Genomic DNA, 24551 nt, shown 5'->3' on the forward strand with positions numbered 1-24551 from the left:
CTCCTGCAGGTGGTGGGTCCACAGAAGGACGGCCTCACGATTCAAACCGGGCCTGTTGGTCTCTCATAAGGGGCTTCTGAACCGCTCTTTGTCTGACCCGTCACCTACAGGACCTGTTTGCCCTGGGAGACCCTACCAGGGGCACGAACCCCCGACAACAGAGCTCCCATGATCATTTGGGTGCTCAAACCCCTCCACCACGTTAAGGTGGCGGTTCCAGGATTTTACTCAAGTAGAAGTAAAAAGTACTGCATGATAAAACTACTCAATGAGTACAAGTTCTTCAAAAACGTACTTAAGTACTTGTAATTGAGAAAATGTACTACCCGCCTCTGCTTAAATGATTCTTCAATGATCATCAAATCGATTTAATATCACAGAAAGTGAATACAAACACAAAGTGCAGTTTAAAAGGCAGTTCATGCACACAAACCCTCCAATATGGCTGCGTTCAACAGTTCATACAGCAGCAGGTTAAGTTCAGGTTCATTCACTTTTCCACACAGGCCTGAGGTTTGGATTTTCTTTCTCTAAATATAATGACAGTCACTTGAAAACTGCATTTTCATTTCATCATTTATTGACTGGGAATGTCTTTGTATCATGTAAAGTGATTGATAAATAGAATGTGGTGGGTTTGGGAATCACATCACTTCTAAATAATGATCAGGAAAAACTCTTGGACATCACTTTCCAAATCTCTCTTGAGTTGTTTCGACCCCTGCTCCAACTCAAATCATCACATGATAGTCAGGCAGCTCCTGTCCCCAATCAGGCCCCTCAGTGACTGAACTCATGAGGTTCTTAGCTTTCAAATGAGGACTGGCATGTTCACATAGTGACCCATATTCAGCTGTAGTATGATGTTGTTTTTCCCTCTTTTTGTTCTCATATCCAGTGAGAGCAGGCCTATAATATTCAAATGTAGAGTGATAAAACAAGTCTGTCAAAGGGTCTGTTGCCGTGACGATGATATTGGTTTCCTTTGATCTGAACTCTAGGAGACTGAGTGACACAGAAACAGAGTTTACAGGTAACCTTCAGTGAGTCACTGAGCTAAAGGGAGACACGTAGATCCAGTTTAGGATCAGCCGTGCAAGTTTAGTCCGTCTTTGACGCAGCAGGAAAAAGCTTCAGTCTTCAGGTTTCGGGATAGACAGATTGGTCTTTGAACATGTTCCTTTAACCCTAGAAACATAGAAATAGTCTAAACAAATCCATAAGAAATGCCCTGAATAAACTCATTTCAAAAGTCATTTTCTACTCACAATAAGTAACACCCACAAACCACAAATGTGTCAGTCTGATAATACGTTTTTTTTTTTTTTGCTATATAATCTAGCTTGATTTATTGAGCTTTTGATCCAAAATATCCAAAATCCCATCAATAAATGTTGAAATAAACCCATACATGTATAACTGTCCCTGGAATATAGATCATTTTGGTCACTTTTACAGTAATAATGCCTTGGTTTTGTAGCGGTGGCCTGGCAAACACACTTTATGTTGCATTAATCATTCATAACTTAATGGTGGTAAGCTGCCCCGGGGGCAGACTGATGGAAGCGAGGCTGCAACCATTCACCCCTGCAACCACCACTCACTCACACACTACAGTCACACATGGGCAGGTAAGGAGAAGTTATAAAGATCTTTAAAAAAAAAAAAAACTTTACTGTCCAGTGTTGGGCAAAACACACAATCTATAGGCCAAAATATATACAAAATAAAGAATACATAAGATCAACAATTTCCCGCAAGTGAAAAAAGATGTTAACAAACTTGAGTCTGTCTAATCTTGATAGGTGGGGGCCGTGACGGAAAAGGCCCCAAAGTTTGCTCTGGGTTTGAGGACCATAAGCTGAGGGACGAGAGGGAGCAGGGGGGTACGAGGGAGCGAGGCTGTTTAAACATTTAAAGGTAAAGAAAATAATTGTAAAATCAGCTCTAAAACCCACCGGCACCAACGCAGGGACTAGAAAACGTGTGTGACGCTCCAGGTAAAAGTGGAGCTGCCCGAGGACGACCGAGGATAGAATGGCCGAACCTGCAGGAGCATCCACTGAACCCCCAGAATCCTCAGAACATCCTGTGTCCCTGGTAGTACTCAGTTTCATTTACTCCAGTACATGTACCCAAGTAACTTTGTGAAGTACAGTGCTGTTTACTTCTACTGGAGTCATATTAAAATGAAGCATCTGTACTCTTACCTGAGGAAAAAAAAGCAAAAAAATATATATTTTTCTTGTTCTGTTTACTTCATTCTTCATAATGATTAAACGAGCTGAACATATTATCAGAATTTAACCTCTTAACCCCACATGAACCAAGCACATTCTCTCCAGTTTAGCTTTACCCAAGTCTAAAAGCGAAAAAGTGTCAATAAAGTCGACAAAATCGTGCCGAAAGATACAATTTTTTTGTTGGGTATTCAACTCACTTTTTTGTCATTTTTTTTGTCATTTTTTGTCAACTCTTTTGTCATTTTTTTGTCGTTTTTGGTCATTTTTTGTATCACATTTTTGTCATTTTTTTGGTCATTTTTTGTCAATTTTTTATCAATTTTTTGTCATTTTTTTGGTCATTTTTGGTCATTTTTTCGACAATTTTTTATCACATTTTCGGCACTTTTTTTGTCACATTTCCATATTTTTTTCCGTCTCAGTTTTGTTGCTATTTTCACAGCTTTTTTCCAGAAGCTTTCGGACTGGGGTAAAACCAAACTGGAGAAAATGTGCTCGATTCAGGTGGGAGTTAAGGGGTTAAAAAGCGACAAAAAACACACGACTAAAAAGTGATGAAAAACCAGCAAAAAAAAAAAGAGCGACCAAAAAAGTGACACAAAAATGTGATGAAAAAACGAGTTTTTAATGTCTTAGCTTTCAAATGAGGCGTCACACTGGCCTATAGGCTGTAACCTCCAGTCGAGAAGCTTTTGGATTTGGGTAAAGCCGAACAGGAGAAAATGCGGAGGCTAAGCTTATAAGGACATGGCATTCGTGAAGTGCACTACCCGGTTCCAACACAAGAGGGCAGGCTCACATCTGGCACAGCTTTGGGACACGCGGGTATCTCCTGCACCGTCACAACATGTTCAAACTACAACTGCCTCTCACTTATTCACTTGGCCCAAAAAAAAAAAAAAAAAAAAAAAATCCTTAAACCTCAGACTAATCTCCCCTCGGTGTCATTCCCTTTTCTCCACTCCTCTTCTCATTGGTGCGAGCGCAGTGTGAGTGAGCGTGAGGTGTGGCCCGTCGCGCACTCCTCTTCCCACGGGGGCCTCACTGTAAACAGCCGAGGCCCTGGAGAAAGACACCATTGTTGCGCGCTCCCTTTACGCACGGCTCCTTTTACGCGCGGAGTAACCGGACACTTCGGCTCAACTCTGCGCGTCCGTAACACAACTCCGAGGGCCCACGTGATCCCCGAAGCGTTTTTTTTTTTTTTTTTTTGAAGTAACACGGGCTAAAGATAGGCAAGGTGCTGGAAAGTTAGGGGGGGTTAAAAATAGCCTCGGTCGGGTCGGGTTATTGCTTTGCTTTGGAAGGACCGCTATGACGAGCAGCGCGGAGAACTGAAAAGCAACAAACAGGTGGATCTGCGCGTCTCCCAACAGGTGTGTCCAGTGAGTGCTTGTTAGAACTTGTGAGATAATGTTTCGTACCGTGCAGAGTTTGGGTGTTGCTGGTGGGAAAAAAAGTACAGAAACGTTCAGAAAGTTGCTTGTTTTCGAAGAAGTTTTCAGAGCTGGGTTGTGGTCAAAGTGTTTTGCAGAACTAAGAGTAGGGTTAGTTTGGAACATTGTTACTCAAGTGTTATAAGATGTAGTGACCCAAATAATGATCTAGAGTCTGAGTTGCTTGAGTGCTGACTGCTCCAGTCCAATTTGATGGGCAGACTGGTTGAACATATTTCATTCTCATATCAGGATGCTTAATGCTTAAAGGTGCATTATGGAACTTTGTATGTGAAAAGCTATACAGTAGCACTTTAGAATAACTATAGGGGAGACCGGGTCTGGTTGTAACACTTTTTGCTTCCGCACCTGTAACTCATTGAATTTTTGAGCTAGAGTTCTCAAACTTTTATACAGATGGCACCAATTCAAACCTCTGCAAGAATATCACAGACCTTGTATGTTGATGTCAAATACATGGAGGTCCTTTGTTACAACCTATCCCAATACCGGGGTACGTTGTAACACATGCTGGGGTAGGTTGTAACAGTTAGACAAAATAAATAAAAAAAGAGGCCAGGTCATGTGATTTGTTTCAAATAGAGGTTTATTTAAATAGAAGAACAATCCAGAACGATGTCTCTCTCTCTAACCTGTCATATGTTTAACCCCTTAACTCCCACCTGAACCGAGCACATTTTCTCCAGTTTGGCTTTACCCCAGTCCAAAAGCTTCTAGAAAAAAGCTGTGAAAATAGCAACAAAACTGAGACGAACAAAATGATGGAAATGTGACAAAAAAGTGACAAAAATTTATGAAAAAGTGGCAAAAATGTCTCAAAAATGTCACAAGAAATTGACAAAAATGTGACAAAAAAATTACAAAAATGTGACAAAAATATGATAAAAATTTGACAAAAAAAATGCAAAAATGTGACAAAAAATGACAAAAATGTGATAAAAAATGGACGAAAAAAATTACAAAAAAATGACAATAATGTGACAAAAAAAAATACAAAAATGTGATAAAAATTTGACAAAAAAATGACTAAAAAATGACTAAAATGTTACAAAAATGAGTTGAACGCCCAACAAAAAAAATGATGGAAAAAAAATGTGATGATGTGAGGAAAAAGATCCTCTCGGTTCAGGCGGGAGTTAAGAGGTTAACCTCAGGTGGAGTCAGTCCATAATACAGGTCTGGGTCTGAGTCAAATAGTCAACACTTCCTCCTGCACCTCAGAGAAAACTCTGCTGATGCTTCACACTGAAGCACCTGCACTGGGACGATCACTGGACCCCGGTCTCTCAGCCTCTGCAGCATCTGCTTTTGTTTATAAAAAAAAAACATTAGCACAAATCTGTCAGTCTTTCTTTTCCACTGTCTAGGCATTCTGTAAAAGTATTCAAATCAAGTAAGTGTCATTAACTGTAGGGATTGTCAGCCATTGTTTAGCTGTAAAAGCAGTGGTTTGAGATTTATAAGTTGGGTCCTTTTTGCTTTGTCATGGTTGTTTTCCAGTTGCTTTGTTGTCCTGGTTTCGACACAGTTTTTGTTTTATTTTAGTTGAGTTTTCGTCACGTGCTTGTCGCCTTTCTGTCACTCTTAAGTCACCTTTTTGTTGCATTGTTACTGCATTTCAGGCATGTTTTTGTCGCTCCTTTGTTGCTTCCTTGTCGCGTTTTCGTTGCTTTTTTCAAGAAGCTTTTAGATTTGGGTAAAGCCAAACTGGAGAATGTGCTCAGTTCAGGCGGCGGTTAAGAGGTTAATACTCTATTAGTTAAGTCTGACTAACACTTAATATCTACTTCTACTTGGGGGGGCACGGTGGTACAGAGGACTGAATAAAATAGAATAGAATGCTTTATTTGTCATTACACACAAGTATTATGAAACAGCTAGAACGTCCTGGGTTTGACTCCCACCTGAACGGTTTCCTCCACTCAAAACATGTACAATACGTACAATTAACCTCCAGGCAAGTGTTTCTAGAGATGGGTCCCTGAGCACCGGTCCATGATGGCTGCTCACTGCTCCTACAGGTCGCCCCAGCGGCATGGAGGACGGGTCAAATGCAGAGAATGAATTTCCCTACAGGGATAAAAAAAAAAAAGTATGACTTAAAGGGACTATACGGAGTTTAAAAATGTTAAAACTAAGTATTTTCCTCCCCCTACATGTTCCAGCCATGTCCTAATGTGTAGAATGAGCTCAGACCTGTTGAGTTTAATATAGAGACTGCAGTTACACGTAAGACCTGAGGTGGCAGTAGTGAGCATAAAATGACCAACTTGCATCTAGTCTCTTTAACATTAACACCTTTAAAGTCTCAGGCAACAAAACAATCGACTTGCTCTCCCGAATCTTACTCAGTTCAAAGGTTTTTGATCACTACATAAAAAAGTTGGACAACAAGCATCCACATCATGTTGGTTGTCCCAATAGTTTATGTTATGGGGGAAAATATACATTTGATTTGTTTTTCGTTTAAGGCGAGACACTGCAGGTGAATAGGGAAAAAATGTATATTTACAGATATCAATTTGAAACTTTTGCTGTAGATCACTGGCATGAATGTAAGAAAAAAACATATTGCAAGTTTTCTGTCATTTTATCTTTTTATATAAGAACAAGGTGTTTTATGCCTAAAAATGCCCCAAATTTCCCATCTTTCGGCGACGAAATTTATGGTTTCATTTTATTGATGAATGAGTTGCCAAGACTTTCTCAGGGGGGATTTAGGATTTCTTGTTGTTGTTTTAAAATGTGTTGTTGTTTGTAAATATTTAATTTTCGCCTTATTTTTTGACATTCAAAACTCAATAAATGGGGCTTAAGGGATTAAATAATAAAAAATCCCTCTGAAAAAATCTTCCAAATATTGTTCAGTCCAAGGCTGGAAAATTTGAAGTCTTTAGGTCCGACTGACGTGGACATAGTGTCGCCACAATGACAGAAAAATGTGTTTTGAGAAAAAGGCCCTTGAAATTGCATTGTCCCATATAAGTCTATGGGGGAACATTGAATCAGCGCAATATTTAAACATGTTATTGTGAAGATTAGGCATAGTTTCTGTTTCCGGGTGAAAGCTTGTATGTTCAGAGACCAATTTGGCCCAAAACCTGAAAACTGAAAAAAATGTGCCTGTAGTGTCTCCCCTTAATGTTTCTTTGTTCAATTTCCTGTTAAATCAGTGACATTATACATTTATGAATCGAGGGGGTGGAACTTGCAAGCAGAACCAACAAAAGTGTTCAAAAAGAAAGATGTGTCTACTACATTCGGAAAAACGAATAAAAATGCATCCGACTTTTGAACAGACAAAAGACATTCATTTGATTCATCAGGTTTTCGGGTCTCCATGGTTACGCATGCGTTACATCGCATCCAGAAACCCCTAAAAAACAATTGATCCTGGAGCATCATAAAGGCCATTGTGATGGACAGTAAAGGCGCCGTGCTGACCCCCCCATACGGCTGATAGGTCTGCATGAAGAGTTCCACAATGCACCTTTAAAGAACTCTTGAGGACGCCGACTGACTGTGACGCAGACCTGCCTCTTGTTACACGTGACGACCAACCCTGAGTGGAGTTTTTCACTTGCAATGAGCGTGCAGGTGTCCCGGGGGCCGTGTGCAGAGCTCAGTCCTCGGGCTGTTAGCAGAAGAACCACAGCGGCAGAGGAGGAACAGGTTAGAGGTTCAGTCCTGAAGGAACGCAGAGACACAAAGTCTACCTTTCCTTTCATGGCAAATGGGAATGTGGGTCACAGTGCTACAGAGGACGTACTGGTGCCTTTTGAGGTCTAGTTCTGTCGCAGTAATTACTATATCTACTTACCGTTCAATAAAAGACACATGACCATTATGTTACTGTCTTTGTAAAACTGTAAAAGCTTTACTAATGTACAGTACCGGCCACAAGTTTGGAAACACTTCTGAATGTATCGGCTTTTCTTTATTTTCAGCACTGTTTGCATTGGACGATTCTCATTGAAGACAGACTATGAATGGACACATAACTCCAAACATGTTTTACATTTTAAATCTTCTTAAGGCCCTTGTCCCTGAAATGGTTTAACAGTCACATGAAGCCCATTGAGAACATTTTTGTTTAAAACATAATTCCATCTCAGTTCATTCATAAATAAACGCCTTCAGTGAGAATCTACAATGGAAATATAGTCTTAAAGCGTTTCCAAACGTTTGCACTCATAGACTGTACATTAAGAATGGACTAAGGGGGTCCCAAAGCTGAAGCCCGTTTATGCTAGCAGTTTGGCTGGGCTTTTGGAGCCCGCTCTATTATTTAAAATAGGGTGAAAATTAAAATTATGACAGGATTAAATTAGGACAGTGTTGCACAAGTCAACACATTGAGTTCTGCAGTTTTTGGGATTTAGCTGTTGAGAGCCAACAATCCAGACCATTTTTCATGACATTTGTAGCATCACAGCGTATTCTATGCTATAGCTATGGACACATGCTATGGCTCGTTGAAGAGCTGAGACTCTAAGCTCTCCGTAGTTGAAAACAGTTTAATTCTACATGCCTCGGTTTCTGAGAAATCCAAAGCTAAACAGAGGCTAGTTTGGATCAAAATCACAGATTTTTTAGTAAAGTAGAGTAACTCCTCTCTCCAACTCTCTCCTCTCTGGTCAGACACTAACGTTGTGTGAAGAGGCAAATGCCCAAATATCTCAGTTTCAAATCAATTTTTAACGACAACATTGTTGACACGTTTTGAAACACCGCATGTTATCGATCGCTTTTGCTAATGATCGCGAACAGCCTGGTTCTCAGATTGAAGACTTTAACAGGATGTTTCTCAGCCGTCCTTGGACCGATTTTAACCATTTAAAAACTCAGAGAAATGTTAAAATCTAAACTGTGAAGCCGCTCTGTCTTGTCAAACACGCTCCAGAGTGCGAGAGAGAACTGTCGGCTTTGCGGCTGTTCGACTAAAAGATAAGAGAAAAGAAAGGCAATAATATATATAAAATGTCCAGATCGTGACTTTCCACATGTTTTTGATCGTCATTTATTTCACTTCTGTTCATCACAGAGCAACCAAAATCACACATAAGGTGTATTAGAGTGTCTAGTTTCGCAATTAAAAAAAACCCAAAACACGTTTCTCCGTTTCTGGCACTCAAAGGGAAGTCCACAGGAGCCTCCGGAGCCAGCCGCTGTTTCCTTTCGGCTTCAGGAAGAGGTCGACCACAATAAGTCCATTCTCTATGATTGTATTTCACTGTGCTTAATGTCTATGGCATCCTAAGACATGGTAAAGAATGTATTTAGAACAAATGAACAAATGTGGTTATTGTGACAGGCCTCGGTGGGTCAGCAGACAGATCCAAAGAACTTCAGCCACACTCGGGATTTGATTTGGCCAGTACAAAAACATTGCACCCAGTCCTATACTGCACAGGACATTTTGTATTTAAATTGCGACATCCTTTCCAGTTATTGAAAGCAGATTGGTTTCTGTGGCGGTTCTTGGACAGTCCTCAGTCCATTGTCCTGGCCGTTTTCCCGTGACGCCGATGTTCAGCGAGGAGAACATTGTTTTGCGAGGAGAGGATGTGCTGACTGCTGTTCCTCTGGGCCTTCCTCTGCCCCTCCCTGAGTCAGTAGTGAGGGAGCGAGGGGGAGGAGGAAGACCCCTGCCCCGGCCTGGCCACTCCAAACACTCGCTCTATTGTAGGTCCCAGACAGACAGAGTTACACTACAACAAGTTTGATCTCACATTTGAAAGCCTGTCTTTTCGTATAGGGTAAGACTTTCTTTCATAATTTCAACATTGTTCTTCTGCTCGTCCACCACTTCCTTTCGCTCTTTCTCTGTGTGTGTCAGACTTCAGGCGCTTAGTTTTCATCAGAGTAGCAATAAAAGGGACCAAACTCACCCTTTGCGATGCTTATTTTACGAAGCTTTGTCCACTAGCGAGCCGGAGATATATCCAGGAAAACACTGCGGCGCCAATTCTTTCCCGTGCGGATTCATTCACAAACGCTGACATGTTTGGTATCCACGTGTAGGTCGAAAGGCGACTGAGATTATGCTGTAATCCAGATATGGTCATTTCCTTTGTGGGAGAAAGCAGCGGCAAAAGACGGGAGAAATATACAAACATATGTGCAGACGATACAGAACTTTAGGCTCGTTTTCAAATTCCAAATGAGGTTTTCATTCCAGCTCCACTTTAGCAGCTCTGACAGACTCCACACTTTACATGCTTGGACTTAATAATTTGAAGTTTTTGGAAGTTTTTGGAAGAGGGATTTTTTAATATCTAATTCCTGACTGATTTATTGATACAAAATTGGATTTTTTTTTTTTTACAGATTTTTACACTTAAATAAATGATAAATAATATATTCAACAAATAAAAACAAGATCCAAAATCCCGTCTGAATAAAGCCTTGTAACTAATCCATTGTTTACATTTTGTCATTGAAAATATTGGACTTTTTTTTTTACATAAAATGTATTCTACAGCAAAAGTGATGGGCGCTTCATGCTGAACTGGCTGCTTTTATAAATATTATATCTAAACTAAATCTAATTATTTTTAAATGCCTTTTGACATAGTTTTAAGAGTGTTTACTTGGCTATAATCACCTCCTGGACCCACACTTTTTTAAATGTATTTTTCAAATGTTTGGGTGGGTGGGGGCACCACTGAAATCTTCTGCCTCGGGCATCAGATTGGTTAGCAGCGGCCCTGGCTACTCTTTTATTTTTCTAAATTGAATTGATGATTTTATTCAGAACCGCCGTGTAAATTGTTGCGGTGCATTGTTGCAACCTGATCTGAGTCTTCATGGTCTCGTCACACACAAACCTGCTAACCCTGTAGTTCACCCTCTACAAACGTTTAAAGTACAATTACTGTCTTATCACAAAGCTCTCAGCTGTGGAACAACAATTGGCAAATTTGATTTTGTATGATTTTGACAGTTCTATTTCTTTTCCCCGGCCTAATTACAACACAGTCACTTTAAAGAGCGCTCTGCCGGTAAAGTATGTGCTGCTGTTTACTATTAGCAAACGCTGAAAGAATGTGAAACTGTGCTTTTACCCACACACTCTTTAAATCCTGTTTTTGTCTTTTGTTTGGGACAGCATGCCTGCAGTTCATCTATCTATCTATCTATCTATCTATCTATCTATCTATCTATCTATCTATCTATCTATCTATCTATCTATCTATCTATCTATCTATCTAGTAACTATCTATCTATCTATCTATCTATCTATCTAGTAACTATCTATCTATCTATCTATCTATCTAGTAACTATCTATCTATCTATCTATCTAGTAACTATCTATCTATCTATCTATCTATCTATCTATCTATCTATCTAGTAACTATCTATCTATCTATCTATCTATCTATCTATCTATCTAGTAACTATCTATCTATCTATCTATCTATCTATCTATCTATCTAGTAACTATCTATCTATCTAGTAACTATCTATCTATCTATCTAGTAACTATCTATCTATCTATCTATCTATCTATCTAGTAACTATCTATCTATCTATCTATCTATCTATCTAGTAACTATCTATCTATCTATCTATCTATCTAGTAACTATCTATCTATCTATCTATCTATCTATCTATCTAGTATCTATCTATCTATCTATCTATCTATCTAGTAACTATCTATCTATCTAGTAACTATCTATCTATCTATCTAGTAACTATCTATCTATCTATCTATCTATCTATCTAGTAACTATCTATCTATCTATCTATCTATCTATCTATCTATCTAGTATCTATCTATCTATCTATCTATCTATCTATCTATCTATCTATCTATCTATCTATCTATCTATCTATCTATCTATCTATCTATCTATCTATCTATCTATCTATCTATCACTGTAATATATATAACCACTAAGCTTTTTCTCAATTATATTACAGTTTTTCTCCATTGGTTTGACTAATTTCTTGAAACAGAAATGACAAAAAATCTAAGATCATTTGGCAAAACAGTCTTACAGTTCAGCACAACACCATTGTTCACCTGCATATATCTCTCCCAAAACAGTTCACTCATGCTTATACAATGAAATGACGCTGACACGTTTTGGTGCGAAAAACCATTAGACTGACAATCAACAATCAGTTTAGATCAACAATTGGAAATTGTGCTAATTGTCAGCTACATGTACTTAATCATCTGCAAAGATCTACTGAGACATTGAGACATGGACTTAGACATTTGCAATTTGATGAAATCAATGAGAAATTCAATTCTGTTGCGAACAATTGCAAAGTGTTTTGGAGATTTGTTCATGTTGTTTTGAGAATGTCATTTCTGTTTCAAGAAATGAGCCAAACCAATGGAGAATAACTGTAAAAAGAGTCTTACTCACCAAAGTGTGTCTTTTGTCTTGGGATTTATTGATAGGTTTGTTAAAGGAAAAGAGCCCCCTTGATCAATCTATATTGGCTGGAAATGAGACGCTTGAAAGGTCACAATCGTGCGGCTCTCGATCTACAGATCTTGATCTTGGAGACAAGTGTCGGGTCTCACGGTCAGATACTGTACGGAGTGAGAGGCCACAGCTAGTGTGACTGGCATGGAGGTCTCGATCGGCTCAAGATTTCAGGGCAGCCACACAAGGAGAGTGGTGACCGATAGAAGGAAAGAGGTTTCAGTATACAACAGGTCGCACTGGGCTGTCCGAGCTCTGGCAGTTGTACGCTGGCAGAGAGACGACTAAACCTTCACAAGGCTCACATTATAAACCCATATAAACCCCCAGGGACCTTTAGCCGATATGTAGATACGGAACTGGTGTCTGTTTGACTAAAACCTAGATCAGGAACTGCAGTCAGGTTTCAGGAACTGCAGTCAGACTGAAACCAATGTCGGCCACTATCTATCTATCTATCTATCTATCTATCTATCTATCTATCTATCTATCTATCTATCTATCTATCTATCTATCTATCTATCTATCTATCTATCTATCTATCTATCTATCTATCTATCTATCTATCTATCTATCTATCTATCTATCTATCTATCTATCTATCTATCTATCCTCTTAAACAAAAAGCCTCGAGATCAAATTTATGAGTAAGAATGCGTCCTGAATGAGGCCCATAGTTTTAAAATGATATACACAACAAACCTCGCTCTTTTCTCGCGGCTGCTCTTAATAACGACATGGTCAAATTCTCTGGTCCAATTTGTCAACCATGGATTAAACAACGTGAACTACAAAGTCACAAACACAAATGACCTAAAAGTTGCCATTATTTGGTAAAATGATCCCAAATTGATCATGAATACGTTTGATCTGTAGACGTGGTTTCCTTCAGGTGTGCCCGGTCAGAGTCAGAGTGCTTTCAAAATCATTTCTGGAAACTGTGTGTGCAGGGAAATGAAAGTGGAAGCCGTCCCTGATAAGGTTCGATGGTCCTTCAGAGGTTTACAGTGTACCAGGCCCAACATGTCCAAAAACTGCTGGAGGAAACACCTGGCAGTTGATCATCTAGAATGCAGCTACAGACTTGGAGAGCGACTTTGATGATGTTACATGTGTCTGTTCTCTTGTCAGGTCCGGGACAGTGAGGTGCAGACATGCCAGCCCCTCCGCCCCCGCCCCCGCCTCCACCTCCGCCTGCTCCGCCTCCTCCTCCACCCCCCAGCGCCGCTCTGCCACAGGTAATACACGCAACAGACGCACGGGCACAATCGTCAACTTCCAAACCACTCCTCTGTGCTCACGCTGACGTTTACTCCTTCAGGGTAAAGTACTGCAGTTCGTTATAATGACATGTATCTCAGTATCGTATCATATCGGGCCCTTTGTATCGGGATACGTATTGGATCGCAACAAAAGTGTATTGTTCCAGTCTTAATAACCACAGTGCTGTGAACGCCACAGGGTTTCGGTTTGGTATGTCGATGGATTTAGCTACATCTGTGCGTGCATTTGAAGCAGAGAACAAACATCATCATCATCATCAGAGGTGGGGGGGGGGGGGGGCATTGGAGCAAGACTTTGGCGCGTCCGAATGTCCACCCTAATGCATTGAGTACAGCACTTTCATTCTATTGGCGAATCAGACACTAGTTTTTCCTCAACGCTGATCACATTGGTTTCCACGTGCGACTCGGCGTACACCTAGTTAGCTGCGTTTTAATCGCCAACCCAATGAGTGCCTACATGTACTGTAGGTTTGGCAATAATGGATTTCTGTGACAAACACCGGCCACATTTTCATATTTAGTCGGATAGTAGTCAGATCAGTCTATATCTATCTATACTTCTCTTATCAAATACAACTTTCACTCTGTTATGCCTACAAATACAGCCCCTTTAACCCTTGAATGTTACTCCCTACACCCTTTGTTTGTATTTTCTAAGCATTTGGAGTTACCTGCCTTTAACCTGATTTAAACCAGCACACACCAGTCCAGCCAGACCTGATCTAAACCTTGTCGAAACCAATCGAAACCTCCTCTAAACCAGTGAAAAACAGCTCTATGCCTGTCAAAACCAGCATAAACCAGTCAAAACCATTTCTAAACTGGTCCAAACCAGTCTAAAACTGCTCTAATCCGGTCCAAACCAGTCTAAAAGGCTCTAAACCTGTCAAAACCAGCATAAACAGTCCAAATCTGGTCGAAACCAGTTCAATCCTGGTCTAAACTGGTCCAAACCAGGCCTAAACCAGCCTAAAACTGCTCTAAACCGGTCCAGACCCGTCCAAACCTGGTTTAAACTGGTCCAAACCAGCCTAAAACTGCTCTAAACTGGTCCAAACTTGGTCGGAACAGGCCCAAACCTGCTCTAAACCAGCTTAAACCCGCGCTAATAGCTCAACCTCATCCTATACTAGTCCAAACTGGATATTTTGAGTATTACAAACTTGAACCGAAAGCTAGGGATAGGCAGAATTAGAAGCAACACATGATTCGATAAAGTAGGCTCTACCAAATGGTTGAGCAAACTATTAAAGGGTTAAACGTTTGGTCCATAAAATGTGTAATAAATTTATAAAATGCGGTACACTACAAAAAACTATTAAGCATGGGTTTAAATGTGTTGAATTAAGAATATCAATCTTGTTTGAAGTGGTTTTCCTGACTCCTCTAAGAGTACTTTTCTTGCTTGATGACATTTCAGACTGGTTCTCAGGTTTATTTGTTTATTTGTTAGGATCCCCATTACACACCAGGGTAGTAACTAGTCTTCCTGGGGTCCATCACAATACTAAGAAGCGTACAGAATATAAAGAAATACAAAAAACACTACAATATTGTGAGGAATAAAAATAGAAACTAAAGGACATAGTCATGATTTAAGGGCTCATGTTAGTAAAAAGTGGTTGTTAAGTTGTTTGCTCTCCTCACAGCAGAGGGCGCTCTGTTCCACTGAACAGCAGCTCTGAGTCTGTACAACACTGTCCTCTGCAGGTTCTATCTGCAGGAGTAAGTATATGATCTGTTGTCCCGCTGTGCATATCATGGACATCAATGATTTTATAATACAAGGGTCTCGGCTCCATCTGTCTACAAATGTTATAAAAGAAGAGAAGCAGATTTTTCAATAATCTCTTCTAAACATACCGCCAGGAGAGAGTTTGACGCACGTTATCGAGATAATCATGCATGAAGTTAGAAAGTCAATGGGACAAGAGACATTTTTGGCACAGAAATAATTCTGAAATAAAGGCAAAATGTACTGAAACGAGTCAGAAACATCCCAGAACAAGTGAAATAGTTTAGGACGGTGCTCAACTGCAGGGTCGCGGCCCCAAAGTGGGTCGCAGGACCGTTTTCAATGGGTCGTGAATCTTGCATTTTCTTTCCATTTATGTTAGTTTGACTTCAGTTTTTGTCATGATTTCAGCTTTACCAGTGGATTCCATGCTTATTCAGCATTCACCTGTGGGAAAATGCAGGGTTTTAGCGTGATACATTGTATGAGAAACTAAATTCGTATTTGGGTCGTGGCTTGCCATCCTTGAATCATGGAGCGTCCTGACAGCATCCCAGTTGAGAACCACCGATCTAGATCTTAACTGTAGTCACATTTAAATGGTGCTCAAAGTGAGATATTTATACTAATCTCGTTATTTATTTTTCTAGTGTACTTCTTCTATCCATCACTGCAGTAGTACTAGTAGACTTTCCTCAGTTTAGTGTAGTGCCATCTGGCCGTAGGTAACACTGCTCCTCTACCTCTGCCTGTTTTCCATTGAGAAAAAACACCAGTGGACCTGTCACCTGACCCAACCCCACACAGTGTACTGTGTACTGTACTGTATCTCACAGATCATCTGTGCGAGACAAACCTTATACCCCTGAATCACATGACCCCTCAGCACACGTCCTGGCCGCTGTAGTGGCCCACCCTGTACTTGTGTTACCACTTCCATTCATTACTTTTCCATGGAGAGGGCAGACCTGAGAGCCCAGGCCGACACCACAGACAGCTGCATTATTGAAGAGTGAGGCGGACACTCGGTCAGACTGCCACACCGTCTGTGACATCAGCCGTGCACCACAGCGACACCTACAGTTATCAAGGCAGTAATGCAAACAGCAATACAGTGTATCCTCTCACTTTGGGGTGACTTCACTGTGGGTGTGGGTGCCGTTTTGAAGACCGGTGACCAGTGTATACCATATCAAACTATTTCCACTGAGCAGAGCTGATACTTAAAGAAAACTTAACATGTTTTCCGTATAAAGTGCCTTGAGAATCACAAGCGCTAACCACCGAGCTGCCATGAAGAGGGAAAACACTGAAGCAAAGAAAGACAAGCCATTTTTGATCAATATAGCGTTTTAAACAGGGAAAATGAAAATAAGATGTGTTTGAAACAATCACCACATGCTCCTCTGTTGATCTCGAAGCGTCGACTGGTGGTCTCGTATGTGAATGGCGCTTTGTGAGCCGCCCTTGTGTCCTTGTGTGTGTGCCAGTGTCCGGAGCCGCCCAGGCCCCCTGCCCTCGGAGGGGGAGGGGGAGGGGGAGGAGGAGGAGGAGGGGGGAGGAATGCCCTGTTGGCCGACATCCAGAGAGGAGCCCGCCTCAGGAAAGTCACCCAGGTCAACGACCGCAGCGCCCCGACCGTGGACAGTAAGAACCACAGCCACAGCTCTAGGACCACAGGCTCCCTGGGTGTAATATAGAGAATGTGCTTTTACTGGTTTAAAAACTGCAGCACAGTCACTCCAGCTCAACCTGCACTGCCTCAAGCTGCAAACCAAAGACACACATAAAGCCACACTCTGGAACATTCTCCGTTCTATGGTCCTTATGTCACAAAAACAGGTACAATACTTTTGTAACTTTTTGAAGATAAGATAGAACTTTATTGCTCTCATAATGGAGAAAAGTACTGGCTAAAACAGCTCTTAAGAAACACCCAGGGGGGACAAAGAAATCCTGGCTTTTTTTCTTTTTTCTTTTTTTAAGTTGTTTTTCACTCATAGTTAGTGGTTGTGTGAAGCCATTTATGGTCAAACAACTGAGTTTGTTATTTTTAGATCATAATGAAAAAATAATGACCCTGATCAAAAGTTTACACACCCCAGTTTGTAATATTGTCCCCTTTAACATCAGCGACAGCTTGGAGTCTTTTGAAGTCGTTGTGGATGATGTTCTTTGTTTTTTCTGATGGTAAAGCGGCCCATTCCTCTTGGCAAAAATCCTCCAGGTCCTTTAAGTTCCTGGGCTGTTTTGCTACACGTTAGAGATCTCCCCACAGTGGGTCAGTGATATTGAGGTCAGTAGACTGAGATGGACACTAACGGGACCTTCACTTTATTCTACTGGAGCCACTGGCATCAGCTCCATACCTCCATATTTCACAGTAGGTATAGGGCACTTTTTATCATAGGCCTCGTTGACAACAGAAAAGTTCACCATACCTACAAAGTAACGTTACTCTTACTTGAGTAAATATCGGCGACTCCGCCCGCCTCTGGCCTCAGGCCCCCAGAGCTGTGCTGTATCCACTCCTCCAGGGTCAGCAGTGGGGACAGCAGACTGCACCAATACAAAGGGCCATGTCACCGGCCTTCAAATCTAGTCCTGTTTCCTCAGAGCAGAAGTCCAGTCCTGGAGATGGGTCAGGCGCTCCTCAGGGATCCACAGCGGGGGCTGCACCCATGGGCCCCTCTCTGGGGGGGCTCTTCGCTGGAGGCTTCCCCACTCTCAGGCCCATCGGACAGAGGGACCTCACAGCCAAGAACCCAGGTTTGTGGAGCTCGAGGACTGGCTCTGTAGTGCAGTGCTGTCGACCTGCAGGTTCACTTCTCTGGAGTCTCACATACTATCCAAAATATCTTTGTTTCCTCATCCTCTGTTGTCTTTTATTGACTGGTTTTATTATTTTTTATACATATTTATTATTTTAAACTGTGAATATTCTGTATTCTGTACATTTTTCATTGCAGTATAAATATTGTGTAATTGTAAGCATTTTGTTTATAAAAATGTGCTATGGACATAAAGTGAACTGGATTGGGTATGTGAACATGATGGCATGCCTCATTTGAAAGCTAAGAACTCCATAATTCAGTCACTGATAGGTCTGGGCACCGCCCCTTTTTTTTCTATACCAGTACTTTAACGATACTTGGCTTTCGATTCGATACCTGAACGATACTTTTTCCGATACCTGTACTTAAGTATTTGTCTTATAGAACCAGAAAACAGAAGGATAATATGTGGAAGTTTGCAATATTTGATCTATCTCCAATGCTGAGAAATGTGTGAAAAATGGGGGGAAATTGACAGAAGTTGTGGCTAAAATAAGGGGAAATTGTGTAAAAGAAAAAAGGAAACTATACGTGATATACTATACATATATATATATACTATACATGATGAAGATAAGCTGAGTGTCTCTTCGCTCTTTGCAGTTCTGAGGTCCAGCTCCACCGCCTCCCTGAAGCCCCTGTGGAACGCCCTGCCCTCACCATGTGACCCCGGCTCCGCCCCCGAGGCCTCCAAGACGAGCCCCGCCCACCACCGCCCCCTGGTGCCCTCCTCCTCGGCCCCGCCCTCCCCGTCCCACGGCAGCCGACTCCACCCGCTGGCGCAGACTCCGCCCCCGGCACCCGCCTCCCCTCCCCCTCCCCCTCCTCCGCCAGGCCCGGCCCCTGCCCCTCCCGCTCCCCTCTCGGCACCGCCGCCCCCTCCTCCTCCGCCGCCAGCCCCCGCGCTAGCCCCGCCCCCTCCTCCTCCTCCCCCCCTCGCTCCGCCCCCGCCTCCCCCTCCGCCGCCGGCCTTCCAGGACCGCGCCCCGCCTCACCGCCCGCCGCCGGCGCTGCCCTCCGGCCCGCCTCCCCCGCCCCCCCCCCTCCGTCGCCCAGGTGACCAAGCCCACCTGGCTGCCCGTGCAGAGCTCCGCCCCCCCTCCCCCGCCCCCCCCTCCTCCTCCTCCTCTCTCGTACGTTCCCGTTGACCGCTCGTCCGGCGCCTTCTACCCGCCGCCTCCCCACCCGTCGGAGCTGTCGCGGTGCAGCCCGTTGGGGCCGCCCCCTCCTCCGCCCCCCCTGCCCGCCTCCTTCACCCCCACCTCCCCCTCCAGCCTGCCACCGCCCCCCCCCAAGGTGCCCCCGGTGCCGTCCCCCACCATGCGCTCGCTGCCGCCCTCCTACCCGTGCCACGCGCCCACTCGCCGGCCGCCCGCCATACCCCGGCCTGCAGGTGAGAGCTCAGAATCTGACCAGATCATCAGTGAGCTGGGGAACTGTGAATACACTAGAATGAATTTAAAGATGTACAAAACTTCAAAATGTCGTACCTGAGATATCGAGACTTACCAGCAATACAACAAATTCAAAACAATATCTCACACTCTGACATTTTATCAACACAAAACCTGTTCCCATAGATACAGACGGCATCTCTGGAATCGCCCATATATGGTTATTTTTGAAAACAGTTAAGGGGGAAAACAATTTGGAAAAAATGAAAGATTTCTCTAATTATTCAAAACCTACTGTAACAATTGCTGAAATATGAATATAGTTTCTACTAAATAATGTTACAAAGACATGGGGAGTAGCAAAGTGGTTCAACAGCCCATAAATACATGAATAACGGAGAATGCTAACTTGATGCTACATGTTAGCATCGGGCTAATGCTAACGGTTAGCTAGCGCTTGCTACAACTGCCTTTTTTTCACTTCTACTCCACAATCTGCTGTGAGAAAATGTGGTCATACCGCCTTTGCGATGCCCAATCCTGTCAGACCTTGGAAGCTAAGCAGGAAAGGCCCTGGTTGGTACTTGGATGGGAGACCGTTTGGTAACATCAGGAAGCCTAGCGAAGTGAGTGAGTGAGTGAGTGGTTGGTGGTGGTCGGAGGGGCCGATGGCGCAGACTGGTTGCCTCGCTTCCGTCAGTCTACCCCAGGGCAGCTGTGGCTACAATAGTAGCTTACCACCACCGAGTATGGAGTGAACGAATAGTGCAATGTAAAGCGTCTTTGAGTGTCCAGAAAAGCGCTATATAAAACCGATGCATTATTATTATTATTATTAAAATATCCATATGGACCCGATTTACACTGGACTTTATTTGTATGTGATAAATAAGTTGATATTCCACCAGAAAATGGCCAAAAAGTGTGGAAAATTGTGTTTCTCTAAAGATTCTATTTTCCCCCTCGGCGAGGCCACGCCCCCTTCTGTGACGAGATGCCGTCTGTATCTATTTTTATGTGACTTTATTAGCATTAGCCTCATCGGCCAATTTCAAGATGGCTGCCACGTTTGCTTTTCTCAGGACGTAAACACTTCTACGTTTATAAATATAGTTGTTTTAGCTTTGAAGCTAAAGGCTAGCGTTAACTTGAAGCTAACAAATGTTAAAATAGCGCCACAATCTGAAGTATTTCAATGAAACACACTCGGCTTGAAGTTTATTTAAGTTTTCTTGTGATTTTTTAGAAACTTATGTGATTTTTAAAAAGGTAAAAATGTGGATGTGCAGAGGTCCTTCTCCTACACTCGCCAACAGGAAGTTAGCCAAAAGCATGACTTGCACAGCGGCGGCGCGGCTCAGAACTAACACTTACTATTATAGAGGAAAAGACCATGGAACACTCAGTGGGGGATCATTAAACCTGTTATTAGCTTAGCAGTTAATATGTATTTTTATTTATGTCGTGTTTGATTAAAAGAATCCAGGTCTCGGGGATGACACATGCCGACTCTCCTATGTTGCAGGTTCTGGTCGGTTGGCCCCGCCTCCAGCTCCTCCCACTCGCTCTCCCAGCACAGAATTGTCCAATCGCATTCCTCCTCCGCCGCCCCCTCCTCCTCCCCTGCCCCCCTCCAGCCTGAGGAACGGACACCTGCACAGTCTGGGTACGGCTCACACATGAGGGCTTTGATAGGATGACTTTGTGATCTTTTGTTCCTTTTGTAACACACGGGTGGAGCGACTCGCACTTTAACCCCTTAACTCCCACCTGAACCGAGCACATTTTCTCCAGTTTGGCTTTACCCCAGTGCAAAAGCTTCTGGGAAAAAAGCTGTGAAAATAGCAACAAAACTGAGACAAAAACAATGATGGAAATGTGACAAAAAAATGAGAAAACATTGACAAAAAAGTGACGAAAAATTGATGAAAAAGTGGCAAAAATGTCACAAGAAATTGACAAAAAATGGCAGAAAAAATGACAAAAATTTGACAAAAAAATGACAAAAATGTGACAAAAAATGACAAAAAATGACAAAAATGTGATAAAAAATGTACGAAAAAATGACAAAAATGTAATAAAAATGTGACAAAAAATGACAAAAATGTGACAAAAAAATTACAAAAATTTGACAAAAAATGACTAAAAATGACAAAAATGTGATAAAACAAATTTACGAAAAAATGACAAAAATGTGATAAAAAATGTACGAAAAAATGACAAAAAAGTTATAAAAAATGAGTTGAATACCCAACAAAATCTGATGACGTGATCCCTGGTTCCCTTCTGCTACGGTTCTCTCCCAGTGGTGTCGAAGGATGGGTCAAATGCAGAGGACAAGTTTCGATATACATTTGTTGAATGACAAATAAAACACCTTAAACGTACTATTCATGGTCCAACATTAACAATATTGTGCCGTTCTCACAGATGACTTTGAGTCCAAGTTCCAGTTCCACCCGGTGGAGGACTTCCCCCCTCCAGAAGAGTTCAGGCCATTCCCTCGGGTCTACCCCAGCAAAGAGAACAGAGGTACAGCCTGCACTTACCACTTTCAGCAAAGCATGTGTTCCTTACTTGTTGTCATCGTAGGACATTCCTTAAATCATTCGGCACAGTAGTGCAGTGGTTAGTGCAGTGGTTAGCGCTCAATTACCACCTGCCACCACCCACTTCTCTTTACAGGTCGTCCCAGGGGCGTCAAAGGATGGGTCAAATGCAGATGACATATCTTGTTGTACAGTTGTTGTATGGCAACAAATTAAGCACCTTACATAATATTCAGCGCAAATGTCATAGCTACTCTACCAGGGCTGGACTGGCCATCGGGAGATTCGGGAGTTTTACCGGTGGGCCAACGTACTTTTGGGCCGGTGGAGCCAGTCTGATCGAGATAAGGCCCGTTATACTTTACACCGGCCCACAATTAGCGGGTGAAGCCATTAGAATCTCTATCCTTACATAGATGCAGTTACACAACTCCTCCACTAGAGGGATGTGACACCTTTTATACCCCTCTGGTGGCGCTTTCTTGAGTTATGGTTCCCAGATAATCTCGTATAATGAGCGATGGGCCTCTGGGACATAACACTCATGCCCCTCACATTAATATAAGAGGAAATAGTTTATTGTAACTCCCTCCAGGACCCACAGAACCTTTGTCCTCTTTTTATGCATTTTAGACAAATGTTTGCAAAGAAGTGCATGCTGGGAGTTGTCAGGTGACTCAGTCTTGCCCTTCGTCGTCAGTGCCGCAGTTTGGAAATCTTCTAGTTTCCATTGAAAGGATTTACAATGTTTGGCCTTTTTGGGACTTCTATTTTCACTCCACTCCTCTCTAACTCTGTGGTGAGTTTTACCGTTTCATCTTCATCTACAGTGGGATCATTTGGTTGGTTTTGAGAAGTTTATTTGTATTGCCGTCCCGAGAGGAACTTCATTAACGGAACGCACATTTTAAGATTGTTAAGTAATTTTACAAAAGTTCCATCAAGTTATAAATGACAAGATTAAAGAGTTGAGTGATATGAGGTGTTAGCTTGAATTCGGCAGAAACAACAGCAGCTATTGTCCTCGATTCGTAGCTTATACTGTTTTAGTTCAAGCCAAGGGCTTATTGTTTTGCTCATCACCTCGACTATTGCATTGAATATGACAGTTTTGGTTTTTTTGACCCAAAAGTCCCGGGCCGATTTTTTCTGCCAGTCCAGCCCTGTATTCTACCATCTACAATACCGCAGTGATTTGCATTTACCATTTAGCTTTGAAGCCGAAGGCTAACGAGGCGGCCAGTGGATGACGAGCAGAGTAGAGGAGAGGCCAGGTGGTGGAGGGACGGAGGAGGGTCCCAGCACAGATGGGGAATCGAATCGCCACGGCAGTGATTGAGGGGGATCCTGGCTGATAATTGGCTGACACAGGAAAGTGCTTCTGCAGTGATTGGCTGTCACGGAGGTGGAGATGAGGCAGGTCTTCCAGGTTGAATTTACACTAAAGCTTTTCATGTGGGAGAAAGTCCGTGAATCTCCTCACTGTACCGTAAAAACACGACATTCAAGCAGTTCACCTTTTGAGTGGTTGACATGGCACTCTACTTACCATCCCGGTGGCCTCCAGGTTTTCATGGTTTCTAGTAGGTTTTCATGGTTTCTAGTAGGTTTTCATGGTTTCTAGTAGGTTTTCATGGTTTTTCACACATTCCATCCAAAAAACCTTCCTGAACCCCGGAAAACGGACCTAAAGTTGGTGCTGGAGCGTCAGAGAGGCCACTGGAATGGAAAGCAAAGTGGCCAAGCTAACCACTCACACAGCCACTGGGTCACTGAAAGGTCAAACACATTCAAAGTTGCATAATGCACCTTTAAAGTCATCCTAATAAGAGCTGATCCACTGATGTGCACCTTCTCCTCCGCAGTTCCTCCGAAGCCCCCAGCCATCCGGGCCCACCTCCGATGAGCTCTCCGCGGGCCGCCACCTGGGACGAGAGGGTGCGGTCTCAGCGCCTCCGTGTGTCTGCGGGACCTCTGATGTTTGCACTGTGGAATGTTTCCAATGCGGCCGTGGGCGCACAAGCGGACTCCGGCCTCATCCGGCCTCATCCGGGCTGAATGGGACACACAGTTAACCTTTAAATCGGAGCAGGCACATTTCATCACCCGGAGGAAACGCTTTGGAGCTTTTTACAATAATGTTTGCGTCTCAACAAAATTCCCTTCTGGAATTCATAGGCAGGGTATGTAGGACTATTTGTTTTTGCTACGTCATAAGCGTAGCCTTTTTGTGTCCCCAGATTTTTGGCTTTATGAAAACAGTTGTATTGTTGATTTTTTGTTGTACTTTTTTTGCTTTGGAAATGGTCCAATCAGAAAGGGGAGCGAGATGCCAGAGCCTATGGCAGGGGTCGGCAAGTTTGCTCGGTGGAGGGCCGGTTTTCTTCATCGTCAAAAGACCAAGGGCCGGACCCTCCAATTCATCATCATCACTTTCTACATATGCCAGCGTTGTACATCAGATACACCGGGAAAATCGCTTGAATAAATGCTAATCTAACAAATAGAAATCCCACTGAGAATCAGACAAATTAACTTTTACTGTAAAAATTGTTTATTTATCACTTGAATTTATGCAAAATAATCTGAATTGAGAAAAAAAATTGA

General features: G+C 42.6%; 1 pseudogene across 1 annotated transcript; it reads left to right on the plus strand.

Moving 5' to 3' along the window:
• The first annotated feature begins 3185 nt into the window (after positions 1-3185).
• Positions 3186-24284, plus strand: LOC306974126 (annotated as a pseudogene). Its single transcript, XR_013794295.1, has 8 exons — positions 3186-3619; positions 13278-13384; positions 16658-16814; positions 17784-17936; positions 18605-19394; positions 20921-21061; positions 21826-21927; positions 23810-24284. The product of XR_013794295.1 is annotated as an uncharacterized misc_RNA (transcript).
• The last annotated feature ends 267 nt before the right edge of the window (positions 24285-24551 follow it).

This window comes from Gobius niger (genome assembly GCF_951799975.1).
Source record: "Gobius niger genome assembly, chromosome: 14".
NCBI lineage: Eukaryota > Metazoa > Chordata > Actinopteri > Gobiiformes > Gobiidae > Gobius > Gobius niger.